This window comes from Camelus ferus, chromosome 36 (genome assembly GCF_009834535.1).
Source record: "Camelus ferus isolate YT-003-E chromosome 36, BCGSAC_Cfer_1.0, whole genome shotgun sequence".
NCBI lineage: Eukaryota > Metazoa > Chordata > Mammalia > Artiodactyla > Camelidae > Camelus > Camelus ferus.
The window spans coordinates 20141966-20150493 of record NC_045731.1 but is presented as its reverse complement, the minus strand read 5'-3'; the positions used below and the strand labels follow the sequence as shown (position 1 = coordinate 20150493).

General features: G+C 36.6%; 1 pseudogene; it reads right to left on the bottom strand.

Annotated features, from left to right (window-relative positions):
- Window positions 1-906: 906 nt before the first annotated feature.
- On the bottom strand, window positions 907-7599 carry LOC116661721 (annotated as a pseudogene).
- Window positions 7600-8528: the final 929 nt, after the last annotated feature.

Sequence of the window (8528 nt, the reverse complement as noted above, 5' to 3'; positions counted from 1 at the left end):
CACAAGATAATTTCCTGAACATCAGTAGTAACCATTAATCTAAATGTTTGCATATTTTGCCACCTTCCATATTCTTTGCACATGGGGCTTTCACTCTTTCTGACATCTTGAAGAGTTTACACATCTGTGATCCACAATCAGCATGAAGGATAAAAGTAAGTCTGGTGAAATTAATTTCCTAGATACTTTATAAAAAATCAACTGAGTTCTCAAACTAGTGGAAGAAATAGGATTTTTTCTGAGAAAAGTTGTGATCCTGTACACACACACACACACACACACATATACATACATACAAAAAACTGCTGTCATGTAAGCAGTTGATTAGTCTGATTATTTGTTGGGCATTTATTGGAGAGAAGAAGATAATGAATTAGAAAAGGCATCTTCATTATTCATTCATTTATTCTTCAATTTATGATATATTTAAAAGCCTCCTTACTATTCAGAGTGAGGCAAGGCACTGTTCTCAGCATTTAGGATATAAAAGTGAATCATAGAGACATAGTCCCCATTTCCATGGTATTAATAATCTATCTCACAGGAAACCTCAAAATAGTAGTCAAGAGATGATAAAGGCCTGATCTAGAAAGATAGATTAAAAGGAAGTTCAGATGTGAAAAAGGTTAAGGAGGAAAACGCAAAGCCTTAAGAACTAAGGATAAAAAATAAAGAGGGGAATAAAATTAGTCAAAAGAGAAATCTGAAAGAAAATATTTTAAAATCTTCTTTATTGAAACATTTCATGACAAATTAGATCTGAATGACTATATCACCAAAATGATCAATTACATCTAAAAGTAACAATTGGCATTGTGAGACTCTAAAATCACTCTAATTAAATCAGGTCAAAAACAGTTACTCTTGTAATCAGTCTTGTATTAAGCATGCATTTTTCTCTTGAGAAAGTCAAAGTACTCTTATCCTCCACACATCCATGAGGGGTAGAAATGAAGAGATTGTTCAGAGTTAGACAATATAAGAGATCTTATTCTTGAATGCCTTCCTTCTGCTCTTCCTTTATTTTCCCAATAAAATACGTGCATGGAGTACATCTTAAACAAATCCTTAAGTTTAGAAGAATTTAGGGCTATACTCTACTACAATTTTATGATAAATTAGGCTACATGATGTGGAAAGGTATTATCTAAGAGAGAGGTATACTCAGTGACTTGAAAAATTACAACATTCCAAATGACATTCCAAAAAAATATGCACACCTTTTACTTCAGGCCAAATTGCTAACCTCTGTTATAGTTGATGAAGCTCAGTTCAGGAAAAATGGTCCCACTAGGATGAAGAAGATAGTATAAAAACACGACAGTTGACACTGGGTCAAGTGTGCGGCTTGATTTACGCTGTCTGACATAGGCTTATGGCTTATGATCAGGAAGTCTGTAGGAGAAAACAGCACTAATTTTACTGACAAGAAAGCAAAGGGGAAAAATCAGAAGTAGGGTGGAAAGGCTCTAAGATGAGTAATAATAGTGCAGGGAAATAGCACTTACTCTGCTAGTCTGTAAACATAAAATCTAAATATAATGTTGCACTTTTGAATTTTAGTAAATACAATGGTTAAATTAGAAGAAATGAGAACATTAAAAATTTCATATAAGAATAAAGACTGGAATACTTCATCTCAAAGATCCTGAGACAAATAAGCATCTGAAAAGGATTTATTACAGAAACCAGAAAAAGGACTGAAAGCTAATAGGACTGAGAAGTAATAATGCCTAGAGATTAACAGCACAGACTCTGAAGCATGACTACTTGGTCTGGAATCTGACCACACTACTTACCAGCTGTGACTCTGAGTAAATTAAGGGTAATTAAAAAAACTCAATTTACCGTGAAGTAATTAATGTTTGACTTGTAGAAATGAAGACTGTAATATCTATCCTAGTTTTCTTTATTGCCATAGCCTGTGAATATTTATAAAGTTTAACTATTTTTATCTTCTGCCTAAATATTCACTGATTAAGATACACTGTGATGCTTCATTTTGTGATATGAAGAATAGTGAGTTGATAGTATGTCAGAACTAGAAGCAGTGACTTATAATACATTGTGGATGGGTCAATGTGTCTTGGGCAAAATGTACAATATTTGCATTAAATCAGTTATAAACAGTTTTAATTATGCAGAGAAGCATGTACCTGGGCGTTGGGCAGCCGAAGTGGTAAACTACATTGGGAATTTTTGCTAGTGATGTTGACGAGTAACTAGAGCCTTTTTCCTGCTACCTTCGGACTTTGGCATCCAGCTCACCAGTATGTGACTAAAGCTAAGCCAGTCAAATTGTATCACTTAGAATAGTGAGCCTGCAGTGAATATCTGACTCTGACTCTGGTGTTAATAACCTAAAATAGCAGTGAAAGTTTAGGATTCATTCCACCAATCATAGTTTGAGTACACTGAAGACAGTGACACTGTAATCAAAGGCCCAACAGTGTTGTATTAAGTATCCACTGAGAGTAGTAACCCAGCTATGGCGGTCAGTTTTGTGCTGCACCATAAACAGAGCTGCTCTGGAGGTCTTTGGGAGACGTCACTGTGTTCTCAGCTTTTCTCTTTCCCCTTCTACTTTCTAGGTGTTTGTTTTAAAAGGTTTTCCATACATAGATTCTGTGAGCTTCATCTTATACTTTCGATAATCCATCTTTTAATTATATTAATTGGAATTTATTTTTGCAATTTATAGCTAAGAACTATGACACATGAATAGATTAAGAATAATATATGTGGGTTGATTGCAGGTTGCAAATAAATCTGAAAAGTTTTAAAATAACAAAATCACCTATGTGGGAACAAAAATGACCAGCCCAAGATTTTCTGACAAATAAGATAACTAACTTATAAGTAAACCCAAAAAATCACTTGTGGAAATATTTTATGATCATTTTCTTTTTCTAAATTAAGAATTTGGTGTTTTAGAGCAGTTTAAGGTTCACAGCAAAACTGAGGGTAAGGTACAGAGATTTCCCACACATACCTGCCCTCAAACATGCATAGCCACCCTCATTATCAGTATCCCCCAGCAGAGTGGTACATTTGCTACAATTTATGAACACTGACACAGCATAATCACCTAAAGTCCATAAGTCCATAATTTATATTAGAATTCATCCCTGGTGATGTACATTCTGTGTATTTGGACAAATGTATAATGACACGTATCCAACAATATACTATACAGAATAGTTTCACTGCCCTAAAAATCCCCAACAACAGCAGAATAGCATCTTCTTCTCAAGTGCACATGGGACATTCTCCAGGATAGATCATACGGTAGGTCACAAAACTATTCTCAAAAGATTTAAATACTCAAAAGATTTAGATGACACATATATCATTTTCTTTGATTACAACAGGGTGAAGTTAGACATCAATAACAGAAGGAAAATTTTTTTTAAAAAATTAGTAACATGTAGAAATTAAACAACACACTCTTAAAATCCAAAGAATAAATTGTAAGGGAAATTAGAAAATAAAGAAGAATGAAAACAAAAATGAAGCATGCCAAAATACAAAGACGCAGTGAAAGCAGTACTCAGAGGGCTATTTACAGCTATAAATGTCAACATTAAAAAGGAAAAAGAAAAAAAACTCTCCAATCAATAAACTAAATTTACACTCAAGAAAAAAAGAGAAAATTTCAGCAGACCTATAACAAGAGATTAAATCAGGAATCAAAATCCTCCCTACAAAGAAAAGTCCTGGACCAGGTGGCTCTACCCGTGAATTCTACTAAACATTTAACTAATTATTAACACCAATCATTCTCACCCTTTCCAAAAAATTTTAGAGGTGGCAATACTTCCTAGATCATTTTTTGTTGCCAGCATTACTCTGATACCAAAACCATATAAAGACATCATGAGAAGATAAAACTACAGACCAATATTTCTTATGAATATGATGCAAAATCTTCAACAAAATATTAGCAAATAAAATCCAAAAACATATTAATAGAATTATTAGCCATGATTAAATGAGATTTATACCAGTACATGCAAGAGTGGTTCAGCATAAGTAAACCGATGAAGGTAATACATCACATTAACAGAAGTGGAGCAAAAAAAACTATATAGTTATCTAAATTGACTCAGAAAAGGCTTCTGACAAAATGTAACACTCTTCCCTGATAAATACTCTCAGAATACTGAAAGTAAAGGTAAAATTTCTCAATATGATAAAGGGTATTTATGAAAAACTCAAAACTAACATCATACACAATGGTGAAAGACTGAAAACTTTCCCACTATGATCATGAACACAGATGTCCATTATTACTGCATTCAACATTGTACTGGAGGTTTTAGTCAGAACTATTAAACAAGAAAAATAAATATAAGGCTTCCAAATTAGGAAGATGAAAAATCATCTCTACTCATAGATGACACAATTTTATATATAGAAACCCCCCCAAAAAATTCATAAGAAAGCTAATAAACAAATTCAACAAGGTTGCAGGGAAAAGATCAACACACAAAAATCACTTGTGTTTATATACACCAGTAATAAATAACCCAAAATGGAGATTAAAGAAGAAATTCTATTTACAGTAGCACCTGAAAAATTAAATAATTAGAATTAAATATAACCAAGGAGGTGAAAGACTTGTATGCTGCAAACTAGAAAACAGCTGAAAGACGTTAAAGAAGACCTAACAAATGGAAAGACATCATGGTCATGGAGTGAAAGAGTTAATACCCAAAGCAATCTACAGATTTAACACAACCTCTATCAAAATTCTTACATTCATTGTTTTGGCAAAAAAAAAAAAAAAAAAAGGAAAAGCCAGTCCCCAAACACATACAGATTTGCAAGGGTCTTGATTAGCTAAAAACAATCTTGAAAAAAAAAGAATGTTGAAGAACTCACTTCATAATATCAAAACTTACCATAAAGCTACACTGGTTTAAAAGATACTGTACTAGCATAAGGACAGACATATAAACCAAAAGAATAGAATAGAGAGCCCAGAAATAAATCTTCACATAATGAATGGTCAATTTATATTTGACAAGAGTGCCAAGACTATTCATTGGGGGAAGAACAAGTCTTTTCAACAAATGGTTCTGGGAAAAATGGACAAAGTATAAATCTGGACTTTACCTACAACCATAAGAAAACATTAATTAAAAAGAGATCTAAAATGTAAACTCAAGAGCTAAAACAATAAAACTCTAAGGAAAAATAATGGAGAAAATCTCCATGATACTGAGTCTGTCATTGACCTATGAATATGACATCAAAGCAAAAGTAACAAAAGAAAAAAATAGACTAAGCTTTATTAAAATCAAGAACATTTATGCATCAAAAAGCAAAAAGATAATATAATGAATGAGAGAAAATATTTCAAATTAAGTGTGAGATTAATATCCAGATTATATAAAGGATCCTTTTAAAAATACAATAAACAGCCCAAATAAAAACTGGTTTGAAACAAGATTTTCAACAAAAATAAACAAGTGACCAATTGCTTGTGAAAAAAATGCTCAACATCAGTAGTTATTAGAGACCTGCAAATCAAAACCACAATAAGATACTATTTCACACCTGCTAAGATGGCTAAATAATAAAATAAGTAAGTAAATAAAAAGCTCCAGTATAACAGTTGTTGGTGAGGATGTGGAGAAACTGGATCACTCACGCATTACTGTGGACAACGGAAACTGGTAGTCACGTGGAAAACATTTCAGCAGTTTCTCAAAAGATTAAAAACAGAAGTACCATATGACCCAGCAATTCTACTCCAAGGCATATATCTTAAAGAATTTATAGCAGGGACTCAGATATTTGTATACCAATGTTCATAGAGGCACTGTTCACAAAAGGTGGAAACAACCTGCTGTCCATCTTCAGATGAACAGATAAACAAAATGTGGTCTATGCTTCATTGGAATATTATTCAATTATTAAAAATAATGAAGTTTTATTTTATTTTATTTATTTTTAATTTTAGAAGGGAAGCCCCTTTTTATTAAACTTGTACATCTTACTTTCTTCCTTTCAGAATCCTAATAAAAAACTTATGTTTCTGCTTACTTAAAAAAACCAAAAAACAAATGAAGGAAACTATTAAAACATCACTTTTGTGATGGGAAAGGAGAAAACAAGATTCAACATAAGTATAGAAAACTGTATCAGGAGCAAAGAAATAATTCGAAGAGGAGCTTACTTCAGTCTAGGGCCAGACCACCTGCACACACAGCCCTAACCTAAGAGGATTTCCAAAGCAAACCAACCCCAGGAGACCAGGGAGCAAGCCCTAAGAAGTTTGTTACTTCTGAAGTAACAAACAGAAAACGAATGATCGCACAAATACAAATCACTTTATTTGAAAAAAGTACACACGCATTCAACACATGTCTCCCCTCCCTTCCCAGGCTCTCTTTAATCAACAGCTGGTGGAGGAGGGCAAACCCTTAGCGACAGGGCGTTCACAAAATGTATGTGTTCTTTGCCAGTTGCCATTTGTAGTCCCCGGAACTCCAGACGGTGCGGAGGGTGCACTCCTGGTGCCAGTGTGCCACCCTGATCAGGCAGACTATGGAGGCTCCCAAGAGGATCAGGACCATCACGGACAGCCCTGCCAGGACCACCATCACTTTAGTGCCGTGGGGCAGGGCAGGATACAACTCCTTGCCGAAGCAGCGCTGCATGCACTCCTCCTTGGAGGGGTAGCTGTTTTTATTGCACTGGCACCCTCCATAGTTGAAGTTGTCAAGAGTTCCTCTCGGCATTAAAGTACCAGCGTGGGAAGGCTGCGCGGCAAGGCCCAGTGACCGCCTTGGCAGTGCAGTATTCTTCATAGTTGAAAATATCACTGGAGATGTCACCAGCATCCTGATTTCTAAGAACACTTGGGACAGAGGAATCTGCTCCATTCCTGCTGGTGGCCGGACCATCAATGGTGTTTTCTGTGACACCAGCACATTTTGCAAGACACTCCTCCTTGGTCATATAATTATCATCATTCCCTTCACAGCCTCCATACACAAACTGCTGGCAGTATCTGTCAGTGACATTGTAGGACCACCTAGGGATGGCGGCCCAGCATCTTCCCACTATTTTCAAACTTGGCAAAATTCGTGGATGACACATTCTCCATTGGCAGCCTCAGCCCCAGAGAGGAGCAGCGCTGCCAGCAGAGCGAGGAGAACCCAGCACCGCTTCCGCCTACACAGCTGCGCCAAGACAGGCTCCACCTGGCCGCGCGCCACCAGCCGTTGGGGTCTCGGGATCAGGTGCTGGAAGGGCCTTTCCACGCACATGCACTGGAGCGCCTCGCATTCAGGTGCGGGTGCTCGCAGATGGTCCCAGGGTGTGGTGCTGGCTCTCGCCATGCAGGAGATGTCCGGGAAGCCCTTTTCTCAGGAACTTAGGTGTGTGGACACCCTGGCTCCTTTGCCCACGATGCTTCAGTCCGCTCCTCGCTCACCCCTGACTCTCCCCCAGTTCAGAACCCCGCTGCACCCACAAACGCTTGGCGGGCGCTAGAGGTAATGGCGGCCGCTTAAAAGCAGCTACCCAAGGTGGTCCAAGAATGAAATTTTAATGTATGCTACAACACGGACCTCGTAATCATTGTGCTTCGAGAAGTAAGCCAGATATAGAAGGACAAATATTGTATGATTCTACTTACATGAGGAACCTAGAATAGGCAAATGCATAGAGACAGATATAGTAGTAGTATTTTACCTGGGCTCAGGGGGAACAGGTGTTACTGTTTTCATGAGTATAAACTGTTTTGGAGGATGATGAAAAAGTTTTGGATATAAATAGTGGTGATGGTTGCACAATATTGCGAATGTATATATAATGCTACTTAGGTATATACACTTTTGGTTAAAATGATAAACATTGTGTATATTTTGCCACAAGAAGACAACAAAACAACACATTTATTACCTCCCAGTCTCTTCAGTCTTTCATAAGATTGCAATCAATGTGCTGTCCAGCACTGAAGTCTTATCTAAAGGTTCTACGGGGAAATAATCTGCTTTCATACTCATGTGTGATTGTTGGCTGGTTCAGTTGCTTGAGGGTTACTGGATTGAGAAGCTTAGTTCCTGACTTGCTAGTGGCTCATGCTCAGTTCCTTGCCACATGGGTTTTTCAGAATGGCAGACTGCTTCATCAAAGCCAGAAAGAAAGGGAGAGTATGTTGGAAAAACAGAAATCACAATCTTTTATAACCTAATCACATGAGTGACATCAGTGACATCTCATCATCTCTGTCATATTTTACTGGTTAAAATTAAGTGACTACAGTCAGAGGGAGAGGATTATACAAAGATAACATCTCAGGAGGCAGGGTTCTTTGGGGGCCATCTTAGAAGTTGCCTTGCTGCAAAGAGATTATATAAAATGATACCATAGTATGTGCATGAAAATTATTATCACACTATTGTATCATCATATAATACCAAACCAAATGTTTCTGAATATTTAGCAACATGTACCCAAGGATTCAGATGACAGACTTGAATATTCACCTTTAGTCTATATTTTTCTTGTGC